The 23219-nt window shown below is 42.3% G+C and overlaps 2 long non-coding RNA genes across 2 annotated transcripts; both read left to right on the top strand.

The window, feature by feature from the left end:
* Positions 1–9931: 9931 nt before the first annotated feature.
* LOC131019862 (uncharacterized) lies at positions 9932–13349 on the top strand. The gene is made up of 4 exons (XR_009100507.1): positions 9932–10409; positions 10485–10514; positions 12403–12467; positions 13052–13349. It is a non-coding gene; the product is annotated as an uncharacterized LOC131019862 (long non-coding RNA).
* Positions 13350–21509: 8160 nt separating this feature from the next.
* LOC131019870 (uncharacterized) lies at positions 21510–22893 on the top strand. The gene is made up of 2 exons (XR_009100514.1): positions 21510–22011; positions 22596–22893. It is a non-coding gene; the product is annotated as an uncharacterized LOC131019870 (long non-coding RNA).
* Positions 22894–23219: the final 326 nt, after the last annotated feature.

Raw genomic sequence — 23219 nt, 5'->3', positions numbered from 1 at the left:
TACCAAAGAAGGATTCAACCATGAGGATGTGCTGCGATTGCCGCGTCATCAATAATATCACGGTAAAGTATCGTCATCCCATCCCTCGCTTAGATGACATGCTTGATGAGTTACATGGTGCTTGTGTGTTTTCCAAAATTGATTTGCGTAGCGGATATCATCAAATTCGAATTAAGGAAGGTGACGAATGGAAGACTGCGTTCAAAACAAAACTTGGTTTGTACGAGTGGTTAGTTATGCCTTTTGGCTTGACTAATGCTCCGAGTACGTTTATGCGTCTCATGAACCATGTCTTACGTGCTTTCATTGGTCGTTTTGTCGTAGTCTATTTTGATGATATCCTAATTTATAGCAAGCATCCTGATGACCATGTTGAGCACTTACTATTTGTTATGGACGTACTTCGCAAAGAGAAGCTATTTGCTAATCTTAAGAAGTGCACGTTCTGCACGGATAGAGTCGTGTTTCTCGGGTTTGTTGTTAGTGCGCAGGGTGTCCAGGTGGATGAAGAGAAGATCCGCGCCATTCAGGAGTGGCCGACACCAACGAGCATTGGCGAGGTATGATGTTTCCACGGACTCGCTAGCTTCTATAGGCGGTTCGTACCTCACTTTAGCAGCATGGCCGCACCACTCACCGAGGTGATCAAGAAGAACGTGGAGTTCAATTGGGGCAAAGCGCAAGAGGAGGCATTCGCGCTGTTGAAGTACAAGCTCACTCACGCCCCGGTATTATCTCTCCCTAACTTTTTGAAAATGTTTGAAATAGAATGTGATGCTTCTGGTCTTGGAATTGGTGCAGTGTTGATGCAAGAGGGGCGTCCCATCGCCTATTTCAGTGAGAAGTTGAGTGGAGCCACGTTGAACTATCCTACATACGACAAGGAGCTCTACGCGCTCGTGAGGGCCTTACAGACGTGGCAGCATTATTTGTGGCCCAACGAGTTCGTCCTTCACACCGATCATGAGTCGTTGAAGCACTTGAAGGGGCAGCATAAACTGAACAAGCGACATGCCCGGTGGATGGAGTTCATTGAGACGTTTCCCGAACCTATAGAATTTCCGAAAATTTTCTTACAGCATTTTGTTCCTATAGTTCACTGGCATCGTATAGATCCTTTTGGGGCAGTTTCTGCGTACTTTTTTCCCGGTTTTTGCTTATTTCTCGTTGTGTTTTCTGGAGTCCTTGGGTAGTATAGAGCCTTTCGGGACAGTTTTGACGTACACTTTTTTCCAGTTTTCGATTATTTCTCGTTGTGTTTTCTGAAATCCTTGGGTAGAATAGAGCGTTTTGAGCCTGTTTCTGCGCAGTACTTTTTGGGTTGTTCAGTCTGCGTTTCTGGTAGTTTTCATTTTCGTTGGGGGTTTCCCACCTTTTCGTATCCGTTTAGTGTTGTTGGTGTGGTCTCTTGTGGGACGTTTCATTGAGTGCTCTCGTTGAGACAGTTTGGCAATCTCGTTGGTGCAGTTGGTTTTTGAGTTCAGTTGGTAGATTGAGGGAATTTGATTCCTTGAGAGAGAAATTGAGTGGAAAAAGGCACGAGAGAGTGAGATTATTAGAGTGAAAAAAGCCGTTGAATTGTGTGATACACGAGTGCTGAGTGATTTCATCTTGAGTGATACACGAGTGTTTGTGAGGTGGTGAGGTCCTTTTATTTTGTTTCACTAACCGTTTCTTGTTTTCTTTGTCACTATGTCTAAGAAAGATGAACAGGGTGCGGATGTGAGCGATGGCCCTGTTATGGATCCACAGTTGAAACTCGTAGTGGAGGCACTTCGCTCAGAATTTGGCAAGATGTTACACTCAGAAATCGAGGGAGTGTACGACAAGATCGAGCTGATGGAGCAGTCTCATTCTCGAGAGACCACTTTCACACGAGGAGGTCGCCGCGGGCGAGGAGGCCGTGGTGGTGGCGGAGGTCGATTCCACCGTCAGTATGAGGAGCATGTAGATGATACAGGATTTGACGAAGAGGATGATGGCGGCAGAACGTGGCAAGATAACAATCTGGGCAACATCAAGATGAACGTTCCTCCCTTCCAAGGGAAGAATGACCCAGAATTGTATCTTGATTGGGAGAGAAAGGTGGAGCTTATGTTCGATTGCCACAACTATTCAGAGCTCAAGAAGGTGAAGTTGGCAGCAATTGAGTTCTCCGATTATGCACTTGTTTGGTGGGATCAGATGGTGACGAGTAGGAGGAGAAACAGTGAGCCACCTATTCAGACTTGGCAGGAGATGAAGGCTGTGATGAGGAAGCGTTTTGTGCCGAATCATTACTACCGCGAGCTTTTCAACAAGTTGCAGACTTTGAGGCAAGGCAGTCGGAGTGTGGATGAGTATTATAAGGAGATGGAGGTTGCCATGATTCGAGCGAATGTGGTGGAGGAGCGAGAGGCGACCATGGCTAGATTCTTGACTGGTTTGCATTGGGATATTCGTGATAAGGTGGAGTTGCAGCACTACGTTGAGTTGGAGGACATGGTTCACATGGCCATCAAGATCGAGAATCAACTCAAGAGGAGGGGCAACAACAGCAGCAGCCAGCGCCAGAATCAGGGCAATTGGAGGCAATCGCAACCAGCTTCTAATGGTTCCTCGTCAAAAGGGAATCAATGGAAAAAGGAGGCACCGCCGAGAGAGGAGAAGAAGCCGTTCGTTAGGTCCCGACCCGAGGGATCCGGTGCAGCAAATCAGGGCAGTCCGGCCGTTTCTGATGGTCGAAATCGAGATAAGAAGTGCTTCAAGTGCCAAGGCTTCGGGCATATTATGAGTGACTGCCCGAACAGGAGAATTATGATCATGAGAGATGACGGCGAAGTCGTGACAGATGGTGATGAGACCGATCCTGATATGCCGAAATTGGAGGATGGAGATGGTACCGATGATGAGGAGGAGTGTGAGGAGATTTTCGCGCCCAATGGACAGCTTTTTGTAGCTAGGAGAGCCTTGAGTGTCCAAACTCAACCCAATGAGCGAGAGCAGCGGGAGAACCTCTTTCACACGAGATGTCTTGTTCAAGACAAGGTATGTAGTGTGATCATTGATGGCGGGAGTTGCACGAATGTGGCTAGTAGAGCCATGGTTGAGAGATTGGGGCTGACCACGGAGAAGCATTCCAAGCCATATCGTTTGCAGTGGCTGAATGAGACAGGCGTCATCAAAGTGACGAAGCAAGTGAAGGTTTCGTTTCGCATTGGGAAGTATGAGGATGAGGTTGTGTGTGATGTGATCCCTATGCAAGCGAGCCACATCCTGTTGGGGCGACCGTGGCAGTTTGATCGCCGTGTTATTCATGATGGCTTCACCAACAAATATTCATTTGAATACAAGCAGAAAAAGGTGTCACTTGTTCCTCTTACTCCTAAACAAGTTTATGAGGATCAAGTGCAATTGCAAAAGGAGGCGGACAAGGTGAAGTCAAAGGAGCAGCCCGTGGAGAAGAAGGAAATTGGGTTGATTCATAAGTCCTTTCTTGTTCGGGCTAGTGATTTGAAGTGGTGTGTACAGGAGGAGAGGCCGATCATGCTGTTGCGATATCAGGAGAACTTGGTTATTACTAACGATCTCTCTTCTCTACCCCCTTCTATTCGTTCTGTTTTGCAGGAGTTTGATGATGTTTTTTCCGACGATACACCTGCCGGTTTACCACCAATTCGAGGGATTGAGCATCAGATTGACTTTGTGCCCGGCGCTACACTGCCGAACCGACCAGCTTACCGAACCAATCCGGAGGAGACAAAGGAGTTGGAGAGGCAAATTGGCGAGTTATTGGCCAAAGGGCATGTGAGGGAGAGTTTGAGTCCTTGTGCGGTACCCGTCCTACTTGTACCAAAGAAGGACTCATCTTTGAGGATGTGCTGTGATTGCCGAGCCATCAATAACATCACGGTAAAGTATCGCCATCCTATCCCTCGTTTAGATGATATGCTAGATGAGTTGCATGGTTCTTGTGTCTTTTCTAAGATCGATTTGCGTAGTGGATACCATCAGATTAGGATTAAGGAAGGTGATGAATGGAAAACTGCTTTTAAGACAAAACTTGGTTTGTATGAGTGGTTAGTTATGCCTTTTGGTTTGACTAATGCGCCTAGTACGTTCATGCGTCTTATGAATCATGTTTTGCGTGCTTTCATTGGCAGATTTGTTGTTGTCTACTTTGATGATATCCTCATTTATAGCCAGAATCATGATGAGCATGTTGAACATTTGAGGTCGGTTATGGATGTGCTTCGCAAGGAAAAGTTGTTTGCTAACCTTAAGAAGTGCATTTTCGGTACGGACAAGCTTGTGTTTCTTGGTTTTGTTGTTAGTGCGCAGGGTGTACAGGTTGATGACGAGAAGATACGAGCTATCCAAGAGTGGCCAACGCCGACGAACGTTGCAGCAGTTCGAAGCTTTCATGGACTTGCTAGTTTCTACAGGCGATTCGTACCTCATTTTAGCAGTGTTGCTGCACCTTTGATGGAAGTCATCAAGAAGAATGTGGAGTTTAAGTGGGGCAAGGCGCAAGAGGATGCGTTTCAGCAGTTGAAATACAAATTGACCCACGCCCCGGTATTATCTCTTCCTAATTTTTCCAAATCGTTTGAGATTGAATGTGATGCTTCTGGTGTTGGTATTGGTGCAGTGTTGATGCAAGAGAGACGACCCATTGCGTACTTCAGCGAGAAGCTAAACGGGGCGACGTTGAGTTATCCCACGTATGATAAGGAGCTGTACGCATTGGTGAGAGCTTTGCAAACGTGGCAGCACTACTTGTGGCCCAATGAGTTCGTCATTCACACGGATCACGAGTCGTTGAAACACTTGAAGGGGCAGCACAAGTTGAACAAGCGGCATGCGAGGTGGATGGAGTTCATTGAGACGTTTCCCTACGTCATCAAATACAAGCAAGGTAAAGAGAATGTGGTGGCTGACGCACTTTCTCGGAGGTATGCCTTGATCTCTACCTTAGATGCTAAGTTGCTTGGTTTTGAGTGTATCAAGAGTTTGTATGAGCATGATGATGATTTCGGTGAGATTTATATAGCATGTGCGAGAGCTGCTAGTGGAGAGTATTTTAGGCATGATGACTATCTTTTTAGGAAGAATAAGTTATGTGTTCCTAAATGTTCTTTACGTGAGTTGTTATTGCTTGAATCTCATGGTGGGGGATTGATGGGACATTTTGGTATTGCTAAGACTTTAGCTGTTCTGCATGAGCATTTCTTTTGGCCTCATATGAAACGTGATGTTGAGAGGATTTGTGGTCGATGTGTTACATGTAAACAAGCTAAGTCTAGGGTGAGTTCCCATGGATTGTATACACCATTGCCTATTCCTACAGCACCTTGGATTGATATTTCTATGGATTTTGTGTTAGGTTTGCCTAGGACTAAGCGTGGTCGAGATTCCATCTTTGTGGTTGTTGATCGATTTTCTAAGATGGCACATTTCATTCCATGTCATAAATCTGATGATGCATCTCATGTAGCTGATCTATTCTTTAGAGAGATTGTTAGATTGCATGGCATGCCTAGGACTATTGTTTCTGATAGGGATTCGAAGTTCTTGAGCTACTTTTGGAAGACTTTGTGGTGTAAGTTGGGTACTAAACTTTTGTTTTCTACTACTTGTCATCCACAAACTGATGGTCAAACAGAGGTAGTGAATCGGACTTTGTCTACTTTGCTTAGAGCTATTATCAAGAAGAACATTAAGTCTTGGGAAGATTGTTTGCCTCATGTTGAGTTTGCTTATAATCGTTCTGTTCATTCTGCTACTCAATTTTCGCCATTTGAGATTGTGTATGGATTTAATCCTTTGACTCCATTGGATTTATCTCCCTTACCTGAGCATGAGTATACTAACCTTGATGGCAAGAAAAAGGCTGATTTTGTGAAGCAGATTCATGAGAAGGTAAGGCTGAATATTGAGAGGCGCACGAAGCAGCATGCCGAGCAAGCCAACAAAGGACGTCGCAAAGTAGTGTTTGAGCCCGGTGATTGTGTATGGCTGCACACGCGCAAGGAAAGGTTTCCATTGCAGCGGAGATCCAAGTTACTTCCTAGAGGCGACGGGCCATTTCAAGTGTTGGAGCGCATCAATGACAATGCCTACAAGTTGGACTTACCAGGTGAGTATAATGTGAGTGCTTCTTTTAATGTGACTGATTTGAGTCCTTTTGATGTAGGTGATGCTTTGGATTTGAGGACAAATCCTCTTCAAGAGGAGGGGAATGATGCAGCCCAAGGTTCGTTGGTGCAAGACCCGGTGCATGTTCCTGTTGGTCCGGTTACAAGAGCACGAGCCAAGAAGTTCAAGGAGAGCTTGATGAGCTTAGTTCAAGAAGTGTGGGCTCAAGAGTTGATGAAGAAACCCATTGGAGATGGTGGAGTCGGCCCAAGTCTAATTAATATCATTACATGCGAGTGGGCCGAAGCTTGAAGATGTGATTTATTTTGAAGACTTCTTTTATTTAGTTTAACTTTGTTATTTTCGCAGCCCATGAGTTATAGGGCCTTGTTATTTTCGGATTTAATTAGTAAGGGCCTTGTTTGGCTTATTAGGGCTTGTTTTTAAGTTGTTTCCTTATTAGATTAGGTTTTAGCCTTTGCCTATATAAGGCTTCTATGTGTTGGACGAATTTTCAGCCTACCTATAATCAAATTGTGAGTTTTTATTCTCTCTTGAGAGTTTCGAATTCTTCTTGATTTTTCCAAGACGAATTCAATTTATCGACGTAACGGCGAGATCAACCAACCCTCGTCGGGTGTCATTCAGCGTCCCCGAGTTGCTGCGTCAACTGCACGTTGGGGTTTAGGGATCCGTTCGCCTAAATCATTCCGTGGGTTAGATTCAGAGGTTTTGGGATTTCCATCCTTTCCGTTCCAATTCAGTCTTCCGCGTGCGTTGTGTTCGATCGATCGGCAAGGATCGTATCACTTTTTAATTTCCATTTCTTATTGTTCACCCAAGTCATAACCCCGGTTAACCCGTCATTGGGATAGTGGGCTGTGACAACTTAGGGCCATCATTCAAAAGAATATCAAGTCTTGGGAAGAGTCTCTTCCTCACGTTGAGTTTGCTTATAATCGTGCTGTTCACTCTGCCACTAAATACTCTCCTTTTGAAATTGTGTATGGTTTCAATCCTTTGACACCTCTGGACTTGGCACCTTTACCCGAGACAGAGCACGTCAACATGGATGGTCAGTGCCGAGCAGGCTTTGTCCGGCACATACATGAGAAGGGCAGAGCTAACATAGAGCGCCGCACACGGCAGTATGCAGAACAGGCTAATCAAGGTGGCGCAAGGTAGTGTTTGAGCCCGGAGATTGGGTTTGGCTTCACATGCGCAAGGAACGTTTTCCACAGCAGAGGCGTTCCAAGTTACTTCCTCTGGGAGATGGTCCATTTCAAGTATTGGAACGGATCAATGATAATGCCTACAAACTCGATTTACCCGGTGAGTATAATGTGAGCGCTACATTCAATGTAATTGATTTGATGACAAATCCTTTTCAAGAGAGGGGGAATGATGCAGTTCAGAGCAGAGCTTAGGATGCAGAGCAGAGCCGAGTTTCAGAGGCTGCACAGAGTGAAGATCCGGTACACGTGCCCGTTGGTCCGGTGACGAGAGCTAGAGCCAAGATGTTCAAGGCTAATTTAATGACGTTGGTGGAAGAAATCTGGAGGCAAGAGCTGAAAAGACCAATTGGAGAAGGACTGACAGATCAGAGCTCAAAGGTAGTAAACCTTATTATTTACAGAGCAGAGCCGCACAACAGAGCCGAACTACCAGAGCAGAGAAATCGACTGTGCCCGAGCAGAGAAGTCAAGTTTGCCCTAGCAGCGAAGTAGTCCCGCCAGAGCAGAGCGCTTTGCCAGAGCAGAGGAATCGTCCCGCCAGAGCAGACTTGATTCCTCTGCGCTTTGCCAGAGCAGAGGAATCGTCCCGCCAGAGTAGACTTGATTCCTCTGCGCTTTGCCAGAGCAGAGGAATCGTCCCGCCAGAGTAGACTTGATTCCTCTGCGCTTTGCCAGAGCAGAGGAATCGTTCCGCCAGAGCAGGCTTCATTCATCTGCGCTTTGCCAGAGCAGAGGAATCGTTCCGCCAGAGCAGACTTGATTCCTCTGCGCTTTTCCAGAGCAGATGGATTTCTCGCTAGGGTTTTTTTTTTTTTGACTTGCTGAAAAAGTTTTTTTGTTTCTTTGTTTACGATTGTTTCCTTCTTTACGTTAGGGTTTCCTGTTCCCTATAAATAGGGTTGCTATGTGTTGGACGAAGGTTAGACGATTTTTGATAATAATATTGTGAGTTATTTCTCCTCAAGTTTCGAATTCTTCTTGAGATTACCAAACAAGAATTCAACCTATCGGCGAATCGATGAGTTCATCATCCCTCGTCGTGTGTCACTCAATGTCTCTGAGTTGGTGCACCGATCACATCGTTGGGGTTTAGAGATCCGTTCTCTAGAAAACTTCGTAGATTAGGTCAGGGGTTTTGGGACAAACTTCCACCCTTTATCTTTACTTTGATTCTTGTTTCAAGTCTTCCGCGCGTATTTATTTGTTCATTCCGGTGAAGTTCAAAAGGTTACCGGCGAGGTTCACATCAGGTTCTCCCGCTGCTCTCGCTCATTGGGTTGAGTTTGGACACTCAAGGCTCTCCTAGCTACAAAAAGCTGTCCATTGGGCGCGAAAATCTCCTCACACTCCTCCTCATCATCGGCATCATCTACATCCTCCACTTTCGGCATATCAGGATCGGTGTCATCACCATCCGTCACGACTTTGCCGTCATCTCTCATGATCATGATTCTCCTGTTCGGGTAGTCACTCATAATATGCCCGAAGCCTTGGCACTTGAAGCACTTCTTATCTCGATTTCAACCATCGGAAACGGTCGGAATGCCCTGATTTGCTGCACCGGATCCCTCGGGTCGGGACCTAACGAACGGCTTCTTCTCCTCTCTCGGCGGTGTCTCCTTTTTCCATTGATTCCCTTTTGACGAGGAACTACTAGAAACTGGTTGCGATTGCCTCCAATTGCCCTGATTCTGGCGCTGGTTGCTGCTGTTGTTGCCCCTCCTCTTGAGTTGATTCTCGATCTTTATGGCCATGTGAACCATGTCCTCCAACTCAACGTAGTGATGCAACTCCACCTTATCACGAATATCCCAATGCAAACCAGTCAAGAATCTCGCCATGGTCGCCTCTCGCTCCTCCACCACATTGGCTCGAATCATGGCAATCTCCATCACCTTATAATACTCATCCACACTCCGACTGCCTTGCCTCAAAGTCTGCAACTTGTTGAAAAGCTCGCGGTAGTAATGATTCGGCACAAAACGCTTCCTCATCACAGCCTTCATCTCCTGCCAAGTCTGAATAGGTGGCTCATTGTTTCTCCTCCTACTCGTCACCATCTGATCCCACCAAACAAGTGCATAATGTGAGAACTCAATCGCTGCCAACTTCACCTTCTTGAGCTCTGAATAGTCGTGGCAATCGAACATAAGCTCCACCTTTCTCTCCCAATCAAGATACAATTCGGGGTCATTCTTCCCTTGGAAGGGAGAAATGTTCATCTTGATGTTGCCCAGATTGTTATCTTGCCACGTTCTGCCGCCATCGTTGTCATATCCCGGCTTTCAATCACTAATTAAAGACTGAATTATTAATAATTAGGGTTCGGCATCCATTAATAATAAAACTGGTTTAATTTATTTAATTGTTATATATGTATTTTGATGTGCTAAATTCTTATTATTATTTGAATCCGTTTGAGATTTAAAGAATTATTGAAGCAGTCAATAATTTATTTTCTAATTTAATAATTGACTTAGCAAAGTCAAGTTATTAATTTATATACGACAGAAATAGTATTTCTATTATTTAATTGAAGTCGTGATTAATTTTCGACTTATAAAACGAGTTATAAAATATGTAATTTGTAGAGAGTTATAACGAAGCTTCGTTATATGGAAACCCGGAATTAGTATTACAAATACGTTATCATATACTTTTCATTTCCACATACATCTATCTCTTAAATAAATTGATGGTGTTGGAAACACTCATCATATGCAAATTATTCCACTAATTCCACTAATTCCACTAAACACTCTTTACACTCATCATTGCCGGCCATCTTCTACACTCATTCCACTAAATAATCATTATTCCACTACCTCCCCACTACTACACCCTTTTTCCCCACCAATACACCTAACTCTCCACACACTTTCATTTTTTTTATTTCTCCACCACTACATTCCATATTCAGCACTACATCTTGCAGATTCCTCATTAAGAAATCCTCTCTCTCTCATCTTCTAAATTACCATTTTCTTTCCTCCTACTCCTCACGGGTCCTTCAAAGAAATTATCAAGTTTGTTTCAAGTTCCAAATCAAGAATCAAGGTGTGTAAATTTTGTTTATTTCCTCCATTTAATTTTTCGAGGATTACATTCTAACACCTAGCATCAATTATGCAGAAGCCACAAATCCTCATCTGCCTCTTCAAGGTTATTTCCAGCATAAACAACTTCTTTTAGATTATTATTGCTTCAATTACATCATCTTATCAAGCATCAGAGGACCACCAACAAACAAACACACACTCATAATCATTATTTTCACCTAACTATTACAATTACAAGGATTTCAAGATCTGATAAAAATGAATGATGAAAGAACAGATTTCTAAACAAAACCCTAGCTTTGCTATACTTGTGAATCTGGACTGAATTTGGGGGTTCTTGTACTCTGTCTTGTATGTGTGTCCGGGAACGGAGTGATGGGGGTGAGAGCAGCCGGCGGCTGCTCACGGCCGAAGGCGACACGGCGGCGGTAACCGTCTAGCCCTTGTCCTGCCAAAACGAGAGAGAAAAGGGTAGAGAGAGAGATGGTTAGGGCTTCTGTGAAAAAAAAAAAAGAAGAGAAGGGAGAACAGGGGAGGGAAAGAGAGATAAAGGAGAGAGAACTTATCTTTCCGGAGGCGGCATCGGCAGCAGCGACACGGCGGCGGGAGCACCGAGCTGTTCCTGGTCGGCCGGAAAAGAGGAAAAGAGGGGGAGCTCAGATCTGGAGCCTACCTTCCCGGCGAGGCAAGGCTCGGCCTCCACCGCGATTCCAGCCAGACGAACGACGGAGGAGGCGACGGACGGCGGCCGAGCTCCTTCACGGCGAGGCGGCGGCTGTGGTCATCAAGGCGCGGCTGCCGTCGATTCACCGGGACAGGAGCAGGACGACGGCGATATGCCGGACCTTCGCCGATCTCGGGCGGCGGCGGCAGAAACGAGGAGAGGGAGAGAGATGAGCTGTGTGTGTGTGTGTGCGTTTCTTGAAGTGAGAGGGAGAGACGTGAGAGAGGCGAGAGAGATGAGTGTTGTGTGTGCTGAGTGTGTGTGTTTGTGTATATATGTTAGTATTAGATTTTTTTTTAAATTTGGGCTTAAGCCCTATAATGAGGATGGGCCGAAAATTTTAAAAAAAAAAAAGAGTGGGCCGATTTTATTTTATTTCTGTTGGGCCCATTTTGCCTTTAAATCTGATGGGTTTTTATTTAATAGGTTTAGGCCCAATTTTAATTAAGTTTTGAGCTGTTATTTAAATATAGGCCTACGAATTTTGGCCTTAATTCTATAAAAAAAAAAAAATGTTTGATTTTTCACTAAATTATTTAGTGAATTTAAATCTCTTGATTTAAATTTTAATATTGGGAGTTGGATTATTTATTCTAAATGAAGTCCATTCTATTATTTAAATTATTAATGGACTTTAAAGCAAATATTTTGGGATTAAGCCCCATTTATATTACATGATAAAATTATTTTCAAAGCTTACGAGTATGGATTTTTTTTTAAATGGTTAAAATGTTTTATTTCATCTCAATGGATTTTAAAATGTTTTATTATTTATAAATGAATAATGGAATTTCTTATTTATTTACATGATAAAAAAATGTGGAATTGTGTTATAGAATGATTAAGTATATGATTTACTTTATCAAATGAGCTTGGGATTTAATTGAGATATTAAATTGCTAAGCATGTGTTTATAAATGATTTATTTATTTAAGTGATGAAAATGTGTGAAGTATGAGAAAGCATGATTTATAATGATTAAATTTTCAGGGTGATAATATATAGCTTGTTCTTAATTAATGGAGTACTTGACTAAATGACGGGTGTAGAGGGAGGTTATGGATTATGTACATGTTGATGTTCGAACAAATGGGTTCGAACCTATATGATAGTTACATGATAATTGGTTACATTTTATTGATTGAATGAAACGAGATTAATATGGATGCTAGAACCCTAAAACATTAAAAGATACCTTAGGCACGTAGAATTAGACTTTGTCTTATGACAATTTCTTCACGAACTTATCGACTCTTCATCAATGAAGGTCCGGGCGACAGAAAGTGAAGCAGAAGAAGAAACGACTCCACGCCAGCTTTAAGAACAATTGAGGTGGGCATTATTTTATTATTACGTATATAGACATCCCCTGCGTGACGTAGGCCTCATATGCGAATATATATGCATGATATGTTTTGACTATTTATTCAGTTCTTATAAAATGCTTATATGTTCAATGCCCTTTATGAAAATGAAAATGTTATGAAAATGAAATGTTTATGAAATGATTGACTGCCAAAATGTTTATGTTTTTATATGTATCCTATCTGTGTTGGTTCGCCAACTTTAAAGGAAATCCAATTGGGATCCTATGCTAGACAAAGGTCGCTAGCTAGGGTTAACGTGTACACTTATGGAGACCGCGAGTCGCTTGCGACCGGTCTTGGCGTCCGTGGTAAGGAGGCCTCCTTCCCGGCGCGTGATAGAAAGGACAGATATGGATCATATAGACTGAAAATGGGATGCATCCACCTTTATGAAAATGAACGAAATGTTTTTAGTAAGCGCAGGTCATTCAAGAAAACCCCTGTGTGTTACTGTTGGCAGTTCAATTTATATATGTATGCATGTTGTATTTCGGCTTATGTCACTGAGTATTTTTATACTCAGCCCTGCATGTATTTCTAAATGTGCAGGTTGAGCAGGCGATGGAATGGATCGGTGTTGAGCGGATTTCCCTTTTGATGTTTATGTAATGAAACCTTGAGTATGCATCTCCATATGCATAACTCACACGTTTTTCCGCTGCAAACACTCTGAATTTGTTATCGTACTGTGGAACTTATTACTCCTTCATTTTGTTTAACTTTCATTTGGGGTTTAGTCGTTATGGCTGGCTCATTTGTTAATTACCCAAGTGGTTATATATATATATATACCACTAGTTTGTTGTTATTAATGTTGGTTATTTAGTAAATCCCTTTTAAATTTCCATTTCTTATTGTTCACCCAAGTCATAACCCCGGTTAAACCGTCATTGGGATAGTGGGCTGTGATAGAGTGGTATCAGAGCAGTTCGTTTGCTCTGGCCCTAGAAACCTTATTCTAAAACGCCAAGTCTAGTTTGATTCACTAGACATACGTGGGTTCATACGACACCGCTCAACACTCCATTACATCGTGCTCAATCAAGGAAAAAGGTAACTGCAGTTTCAACGTTTTAAAGATGTTATTGTTCTAAACTGTTTCATGAAAATGTTTATGTAAAGAGCATGCTATGATGAATTATTGAATGTTTTGCCTTTCATTGAAATGTTGAATGTTTTGCCTTTCATGGCATATCATTGCAGTTATGATGTTATGATAAGAAGAATGATAGAGAATTGACACATGCTTTCCCCAGAAAACATAGATTGTTATAAGTTGCATGATCATGATTCTAAAAGAACATAGACTGCTGGATTAGTAGGATATCTCTACAATCTAGATTCTTAAGGTGATGATGTAGAAGAATGAAAAAGAACTTAGAGCATTTCAGCTTCCACAATGAAACAATGGTTCTTTTGAACTACAAAGAGGAATGAAAAGATATGTACGCGTTGAAGGAAAAACACGGGATGATGATACAAGACGAATTCAAGGCAAACGCTGCATCAAGGGTTTGAGCATAGTCTCTACGTTCAAATGTTCACACGCGATGGAACACCGAATCGACTTTTAGTACACGATAGATTTTAAGAACAGTATGCTTTGCCTATATATATGTATATATTTGTGTGCATGTTATATGTGGGGGTTTGGGTTCAATAGGACATAGAACTTTAAGTTAAGCTTTTGGTTGTCAGTACGAACTTGAGTTTTATTATGAATAGTTGTCCACGGCTTTCTAAGTTCGGGATGATGTCTCCCGTGTGACTGGAAGGTGATGATGTTGGACCTAGCCAGTCCACATGATCCAAATATCAGTAGACGTATTTGGGTTGAAAACCCATGTGTTTCAACTTTCGGTTGAAAAGCTAGATGAGTTTTTACTCTAGATCATTTTGTTCGACCTAGTAATTACTCATTTCTACCATCTGGTTATTCGTTTGAGTTTCTCAACAAATTTTTCTGCACCACTTTGTTTTGATATCGTTCAAGAATTGAGCCTTACAATTGTTGAGTTGTCCTAGTACCCTCTTGTGATCAATAAGGATTTAGATGTTTTGTTATGATGCTTTCATGATTAAACCAAGAGAAATATGTTATGATTTGAGGTAAGGAATATACTGAGGATCTTTTATCTTTGAATCACAGAATGCCTCCCAGAAGAGCCCCAAGAAACAATGTGGGAGTCGCAAACGAACCCCCACGAAGGGTTGAGGAACTTTTTCTTAAACAGAGCCCGCCAACATTCAACGGGACCGGCAACCCGACTGATGCCGAAATCTGGATTAGAGCAATGGAAAGGATTTTCGACTTTCTTTACTGTTCTGACCAAGAGAGACTCTTGTGTTGCATTCCAACTAACTGGGTCGGCAGATTTTTGGTGGGAAACCAAGAAGAGGGCAATGACCCTCGAACAATTGGAAAACCTGACTTGGGAAGACTTCAAGACGGAGATCTACGATAAATACATTCCCAAGAGCTACAGAAAGAAGAAAGAGACGGAGTTTTTCAATCTGAAACAAAACAAGATGTCCGTAACGGAATACGATCGCGCTTTCTGCGACATGTCTCGCTATGCCCCTCATCTGATCGACACTGATGAAAAGATGGCCGAGAAGTTTCGTTCAGGCCTTAGGCATGAGATCAAGATGGCGCTTGCTGGTCATGGTAATCTCACCCACTCTGAGGCACTTAGCAGAGCCCTGGATGTTGAAGCAGCCATGCCTGAAGACCGCCCAACCCAGACTCAAGCTTCGGGAAACAACGATCGTGGGAAGAGAAAATGGGATGGCAACAACAACAATAACAGGGGTTACTACAACAACCAAGATAACAAGAGGCCATGGCAAGGGAACATGATGCCACAAAGGCAATGGCAAGGACGACCAGTCAATCCAGGATCAGCTGGAAACAATCAGGGCCAGCTCAGGGCACCTTTGTGTCCCAAATGCTCCAAGTCACATCACGGCATATGCTTGGCTGGCAGCAATACCTGCTTTAAGTGTGGCCAGAAGGGCCATTTTGCCAGAGACTGCCAAGGAAAACCTCAAGGAGGAATGAGAGGGCCAAATCAGCCGAGCCAAGTACAACCACTCAGGGCTATTCAAGGCCAACAACTACTCTACCCACCACCACAGCAACAACATCGACCTGCGATACGTCCACCGCAAATTCCACAGGCAAGAGCCTATGCATTGCACAAGAATAAGCAAGGAAACAACCAAGGGAATTTGGCAGGTATGGGCACATTACTTGACACACCTGTTATACTTCTGTTCGACACGGGTGCCTCGCATTCTTTTATTGCAAGTGTATGTGTAAAAACTTTAAAGCTCCAACCTGAAAAGACTAATCAGGACTTGAGAATTTCTTCACCAATAGGAGGAATAGCAGTAGTAACACATGCTTGCTCGAACCTAGAACTGACCATAGGATCGTTTAAGGTTATAGCAAACAACTTGCATGTTATATCGATGGAGGACGTTGATATAATCCTGGGAATGGACTGGCTAGCGGAGAACTATGCCACGATATTGTGCCAAGAGCGGAAAATCGGTTTCAACTTTCCAGGAAGGGATACTTTAAGTTTCTATGGAATATGCAGAAGGAACAGAGTGCCGATTATTTCAGCCTTACAAGCGAGGAAGATGATGAACAAGAAAGACTGCCAAGCCTTCCTCGTATACCTGAATGGGGGAGTTGAGACCAAAAAGACAATGGAAGATGTAGAGATTGTGCGGGATTTTCAAGATGTTTTCCCAGAAAATTTGCCAGGATTACCACCTGACAGACAAGTAGAATTCACCATCGATCTAGAGCCAGGAGCGGCGCCGGTATCAAAAGCACCGTACAGAATGGGCCCGAAGGAATTGGAAGAGTTGAAAATCCAGTTACAAGAGTTGCTGGACCTAGGCTTCATCAGGCCTAGTGTGTCCCCATGGGGAGCGCCGGTGCTGTTTGTCAAGAAGAAAGATGGAACCTTGAGATTGTGCATCGATTATCGAGAGCTGAACAAGCTAACGCTTAAGAACAAGTATCCATTGCCCAGAATTGATGATTTATTCGACCAACTCAAGGGCGCGAGTGTTTTCACCAAAATCGATTTGAAGTCTGGGTATCATCAGTTAAAGGTTAGACATGAAGATATACCCAAAACGGCTTTCCGAACAAGATATGGTCACTACGAGTTCGTAGTTGTGCCGTTCGGACTAACAAATGCACCAGCTGTGTTCATGGACCTCATGAACAGAGTATTTCATTCCTATTTGGATAAGTTCGTCTTGGTGTTTATTGATGATATTCTCATCTACTCCAAGAATGAAGAAGAACATATGGAACATCTGAGAACTGTGTTACAAACGCTAAGGGATGAACGCCTTTATGCCAAATTCAACAAATGTGAGTTTTGGCTCAAAGAAGTTACATTTCTGGGACATATTGTATCTTCAGAAGGTATTAAGGTGGACCCCGCCAAAGTGGAAGCAGTACAAGGATGGAAGTCGCCAACTACCCCAAACGAGATCAGAAGTTTCTTGGGATTGGCTGGCTACTATCGAAGATTCATTGAGGGATTTTCCAAGATAGCAAGGCCGATGACGCAATTGCTCCGAAAGGGAATTAAATATACATGGACTAACGAGTGTGAAGAAAGTTTTCAGCTGCTAAAGGAAAAGCTAACTACGGCGCCAGTGCTAGCAATTCCGGAACCAGACAAGGAGTATATGGTCTACACGGATGCATCAAAGAACGGACTAGGATGCGTTTTGATGCAGGAAGGCAAAGTGATTGCATATGCATCGCGGCAACTTAGGCCACACGAATTGAATTATCCGACCCATGATCTGGAACTAGCGGCGGTAGTGCACGCACTAAAAATCTGGAGACATCATCTATATGGTGTCAGGTGTGAGATTTACACCGATCACAAAAGTCTGAAGTACTTCTTCGAGCAAAAAGATCTCAACATGAGACAGCGAAGGTGGCTCGAATTAGTAAAAGATTATGACTGTGGTATAAATTATTACCCGGGAAAGGCCAATGTAGTAGCCGACGCATTGAGCCGCAAGGTCCCATTGAAACTGGGATACATCCTTACAAAGGAAGAAGAGCTCATACGAGATTTTGATAGGATGAAATTAGAGGTGATAAACCCACCTGCTACAATAGCGGGGGTGGTCGCGATTATACCGAATTTGAGGAAATTGGTGGTAGAAGCTCAAAGGAAGGATGATAAATTGGAGAAATTACGAGCTAAGATAAGAGAAGGAAATCTTAAGAACTACCACGAAGAAGCCGATAATGCTATTTTCTTTGAGAGGAGAATATGCATCCCTCATGACGAGGAACTCAAGAACAAGATCATGAGCGAAGCCCATGACACTCCTTATGTCGCCCACCCGGGAAGCACTAAGATGTATCAAGATCTAAAAGAGAATTTCTGGTGGGAAGGAATGAAACGAGACGTGGCTTTATTCGTCGAAAAGTGTCTAGTTTGTCAGCAAGTAAAGGCTTTACACCAACGACCTTATGGCGAGCTACAGCCTTTAGAGATTCCAGAATGGAAGTGGGACGATATTGCAATGGACTTTGTTACAGGATTGCCAAAAACAAGACGAGGTAACACGGTAATATGGGTCATTGTTGACAGACTCACGAAGAGTGCACACTTTCTGCCTATCCCTATCACGTATAGATCAGATAAGTTAGCCCAACTCTACATTAAGGAGATCGTGCGTTTACATGGGGTGCCGAAAACAATCACGTCCGACAGAGATTCTAAGTTTACCTCCAGATTCTGGATAAGCTTGCAGAAGGAATTGGGGACAAGGTTGAATTTCAGCACAACTTTCCACCCGCAGACCGACGGTCAGTCCGAAAGGACAATTCAAATGCTAGAAGATATGTTAAGGACTGTCGTGCTAGATAGAGGAGAAGATTGGGAGCGTGTGTTGCCACTAATCGAATTTGCTTACAACAACAGCTATCAAGCAACTATCGCCATGGCACCTTATGAGGCGTTATACGGGAAGAAATGTAGATCGCCGCTTTACTGGGATGAAGTCGGCGAAAGAAGAATCTTGGGGCCAGATACAGTAGGCGAGATGATTGAGATCGTCCGTCAGATTCGACAGCGTATTAAAGAGGCCCAAGATAGACAGAAGTCTTATGCCGACAAACGTCGAACCGACTTGCAGTTTGAGTGTGGGGATAAAGTCTTTTTGAAGATTTCTCCCTCTAAAGGGATTACAAGATTTGGCGTAAAGGGTAAGCTTAGACCCCGTTTTATAGGACCCTATGAGATCCTAGAAAAGGTGGGCCCGGTAGCTTACAGGCTGGCGTTGCCGCCAAGCCTTGGGAATGTGCATAATGTGTTTCATGTGTCGCAGTTGAGAAAATATGTTTATGATCCAAAACACGTGATCCAAAGGGAAGACGTTATCCTAAGCCCAGATATGAGCTATGAAGAGAGACCCGAATCTATTCTAGATCGGAAGGTTCAAGTACTAAGGAATAAGTCGATACCCTTAGTAAAAGTCCTTTGGAAGCACCATGATCAAGAAGAGGCAACATGGGAACTCGAGTCTAGCATGAAGGAGAAATACCCAGAATTATTTCCTGAGGTACAAATTTCGGGATGAAATTTCTTTTAAGGGGGATAGTATGTCATATCCCGGCTTTCAATCACTAATTAAAGACTGAATTATTAATAATTAGGGTTCGGCATCCATTAATAATAAAACTGGTTTAATTTATTTAATTGTTATATATGTATTTTGATGTGCTAAATTCTTATTATTATTTGAATCCGTTTGAGATTTAAAGAATTATTGAAGCAGTCAATAATTTATTTTCTAATTTAATAATTGACTTAGCAAAGTCAAGTTATTAATTTATATACGACATAAATAGTATTTCTATTATTTAATTGAAGTCGTGATTAATTTTCGACTTATAAAACGAGTTATAAAATATGTAATTTGTAGAGAGTTATAACGAAGCTTCGTTATATGGAAACCCGGAATTAGTATTACAAATACGTTATCATATACTTTTCATTTCCACATACATCTATCTCTTAAATAAATTGATGGTGTTGGAAACACTCATCATATGCAAATTATTCCACTAATTCCACTAATTCCACTAAACACTCTTTACACTCATCATTGCCGGCCATCTTCTACACTCATTCCACTAAATAATCATTATTCCACTACCTCCCCACTACTACACCCTTTTTCCCCACCAATACACCTAACTCTCCACACACTTTCATTTTTTTTATTTCTCCACCACTACATTCCATATTCAGCACTACATCTTGCAGATTCCTCATTAAGAAATCCTCTCTCTCTCATCTTCTAAATTACCATTTTCTTTCCTCCTACTCCTCACGGGTCCTTCAAAGAAATTATCAAGTTTGTTTCAAGTTCCAAATCAAGAATCAAGGTGTGTAAATTTTGTTTATTTCCTCCATTTAATTTTTCGAGGATTACATTCTAACACCTAGCATCAATTATGCAGAAGCCACAAATTCTCATCTGCCTCTTCAAGGTTATTTCCAGCATAAACAACTTCTTTTAGATTATTATTGCTTCAATTACATCATCTTATCAAGCATCAGAGGACCACCAACAAACAAACACACACTCATAATCATTATTTTCACCTAACTATTACAATTACAAGGATTTCAAGATCTGATAAAAATGAATGATGAAAGAACAGATTTCTAAACAAAACCCTAGCTTTGCTATACTTGTGAATCTGGACTGAATTTGGGGGTTCTTGTACTCTGTCTTGTATGTGTGTCCGGGAACGGAGTGATGGGGGTGAGAGCAGCCGGCGGCTGCTCACGGCCGAAGGCGACACGGCGGCGGTAACCGCCTAGCCCTTGTCCTGCCAAAACGAGAGAGAAGAGGGTAGAGAGAGAGATGGTTAGGGCTTCTGTGAAAAAAAAAAGAGAAGAGAAGGGAGAACAGGGGAGGGAAAGAGAGATAAAGGAGAGAGAACTTATCTTTCCGGAGGTGGCATCGGCAGCAGCGACACGGCGGCGGGAGCACCGAGCTATTCCTGGTCGGCCGGAAAAGAGGAAAAGAGGGGGAGCTCAGATCTGGAGCCTACCTTCCCGGCGAGGCAAGGCTCGGCCTCCACCGCGATTCCAGCCAGACGAACGACGGAGGAGGCGACGGACGGCGGCCGAGCTCCTTCACGGCGAGGCGGCGGCTGTGGTCATCAAGGCGCGGCTGCCGTCGATTCACCGGGACAGGAGCAGGACGACGGCGATATGCCGGACCTTCGCCGATCTCGGGCGGCGGCGGCAGAAACGAGGAGAGGGAGAGAGATGAGCTGTGTGTGTGTGTGTGTGCGTTTCTTGAAGTGAGAGGGAGAGACGTGAGAGAGGCGAGAGAGATGAGTGTTGTGTGTGCTGAGTGTGTGTGTTTGTGTATATATGTTAGTATTAGATTTTTTTTTAAAATTTGGGCTTAAGCCCTATAATGAGGATGGGCCGAAAATTTAAAAAAAAAAAAGAGTGGGCCGATTTTATTTTATTTCTGTTGGGCCCATTTTGCCTTTAAATCTGATGGGTTTTTATTTAATAGGTTTAGGCCCAATTTTAATTAAGTTTTGAGCTGTTATTTAAATATAGGCCTACGAATTTTGGCCTTAATTCTATAAAAAAAAAAAATGTTTGATTTTTCACTAAATTATTTAGTGAATTTAAATCTCTTGATTTAAATTTTAATATTGGGAGTTGGATTATTTATTCTAAATGAAGTCCATTCTATTATTTAAATTATTAATGGACTTTAAAGCAAATATTTTGGGATTAAGCCCCATTTATATTACATGATAAAATTATTTTCAAAGCTTACGAGTATGGATTTTTTTTTAAATGGTTAAAATGTTTTATTTCATCTCAATGGATTTTAAAATGTTTTATTATTTATAAATGAATAATGGAATTTCTTATTTATTTACATGATAAAAAAATGTGGAATTGTGTTATAGAATGATTAAGTATATGATTTACTTTATCAAATGAGCTTGGGATTTAATTGAGATATTAAATTGCTAAGCATGTGTTTATAAATGATTTATTTATTTAAGTGATGAAAATGTGCGAAGTATGAGAAAGCATGATTTATAATGATTAAATTTTCAGGGTGATAATATATAGCTTGTTCTTAATTAATGGAGTACTTGACTAAATGACGGGTGTAGAGGGAGGTTATGGATTATGTACATGTTGATGTTCGAACAAATGGGTTCGAACCTATATGATAGTTACATGATAATTGGTTACATTTTATTGATTGAATGAAACGAGATTAATATGGATGCTAGAACCCTAAAACATTAAAAGATACCTTAGGCACGTAGAATTAGACTTTGTCTTATGACAATTTCTTCACGAACTTATCGACTTTTCATCAATGAAGGTCCGGGCGACAGAAAGTGAAGCAGAAGAAGAAACGACTCCACGCCAGCTTTAAGAACAATTGAGGTGGGCATTATTTTATTATTACGTATATAGAGATCCCCTGCGTGACGTAGGCCTCATATGCGAATATATATGCATGATATGTTTTGACTATTTATTCAGTTCTTATAAAATGCTTATATGTTCAATGCCCTTTATGAAAATGAAAATGTTATGAAAATGAAATGTTTATGAAATGATTGACTGCCAAAATGTTTATGTTTTTATATGTATCCTATCTGTGTTGGTTCGCCAACTTTAAAGGAAATCCAATTGGGATCCTATGCTAGACAAAGGTCGCTAGCTAGGGTTAACGTGTACACTTATGGAGACCGCGAGTCGCTTGCGACCGGTCTTGGCGTCCGTGGTAAGGAGGCCTCCTTCCCGGCGCGTGATAGAAAGGACAGATATGGATCATATAGACTGAAAATGGGATGCATCCACCTTTATGAAAATGAACGAAATGTTTTTAGTAAGCGCAGGTCATTCAAGAAAACCCCTGTGTGTTACTGTTGGCAGTTCAATTTATATATGTATGCATGTTGTATTTCGGCTTATGTCACTGAGTATTTTTATACTCAGCCCTGCATGTATTTCTAAATGTGCAGGTTGAGCAGGCGATGGAATGGATCGGTGTTGAGCGGATTTCCCTTTTGATGTTTATGTAATGAAACCTTGAGTATGCATCTCCATATGCATAACTCACACGTTTTTCCGCTGCAAACACTCTGAATTTGTTATCGTACTGTGGAACTTATTACTCCTTCATTTTGTTTAACTTTCATTTGGGGTTTAGTCGTTATGGCTGGCTCATTTGTTAATTACCCAAGTGGTTATATATATATATATACCACTAGTTTGTTGTTATTAATGTTGGTTATTTAGTAAATCCCTTTTAAATTTCCATTTCTTATTGTTCACCCAAGTCATAACCCCGGTTAAACCGTCATTGGGATAGTGGGCTGTGACAATCGTCCTCTTCCTCAAATCCTGTATCATCTACATGCTCCTCATACGAACGGTGGAATCGACCTCCTCTACCACCACGGCCTCCCAGCCCGCCTCGGCCTCCTCGTGTGAAATTGACCTCTCGAGAATGAGACTGCTCCATCTGTTCGATCTTGTCGTACACTCCCTCGAGTTCTGAGTGTAACATCTTGCCAAATTCTGAGCGAAGTGCCTCCGTCACGAGTTTAAGCGTTGGATCCATAACTGGGCCATCGCTCAAATCC

The sequence above is a fragment of the Salvia miltiorrhiza genome, chromosome 4, assembly GCF_028751815.1.
Source record: "Salvia miltiorrhiza cultivar Shanhuang (shh) chromosome 4, IMPLAD_Smil_shh, whole genome shotgun sequence".
NCBI classification, from domain to species: domain Eukaryota; kingdom Viridiplantae; phylum Streptophyta; class Magnoliopsida; order Lamiales; family Lamiaceae; genus Salvia; species Salvia miltiorrhiza.
Note: the sequence above shows the minus strand (reverse complement) of the source record. Positions and strands in the feature narration are given on the sequence as shown.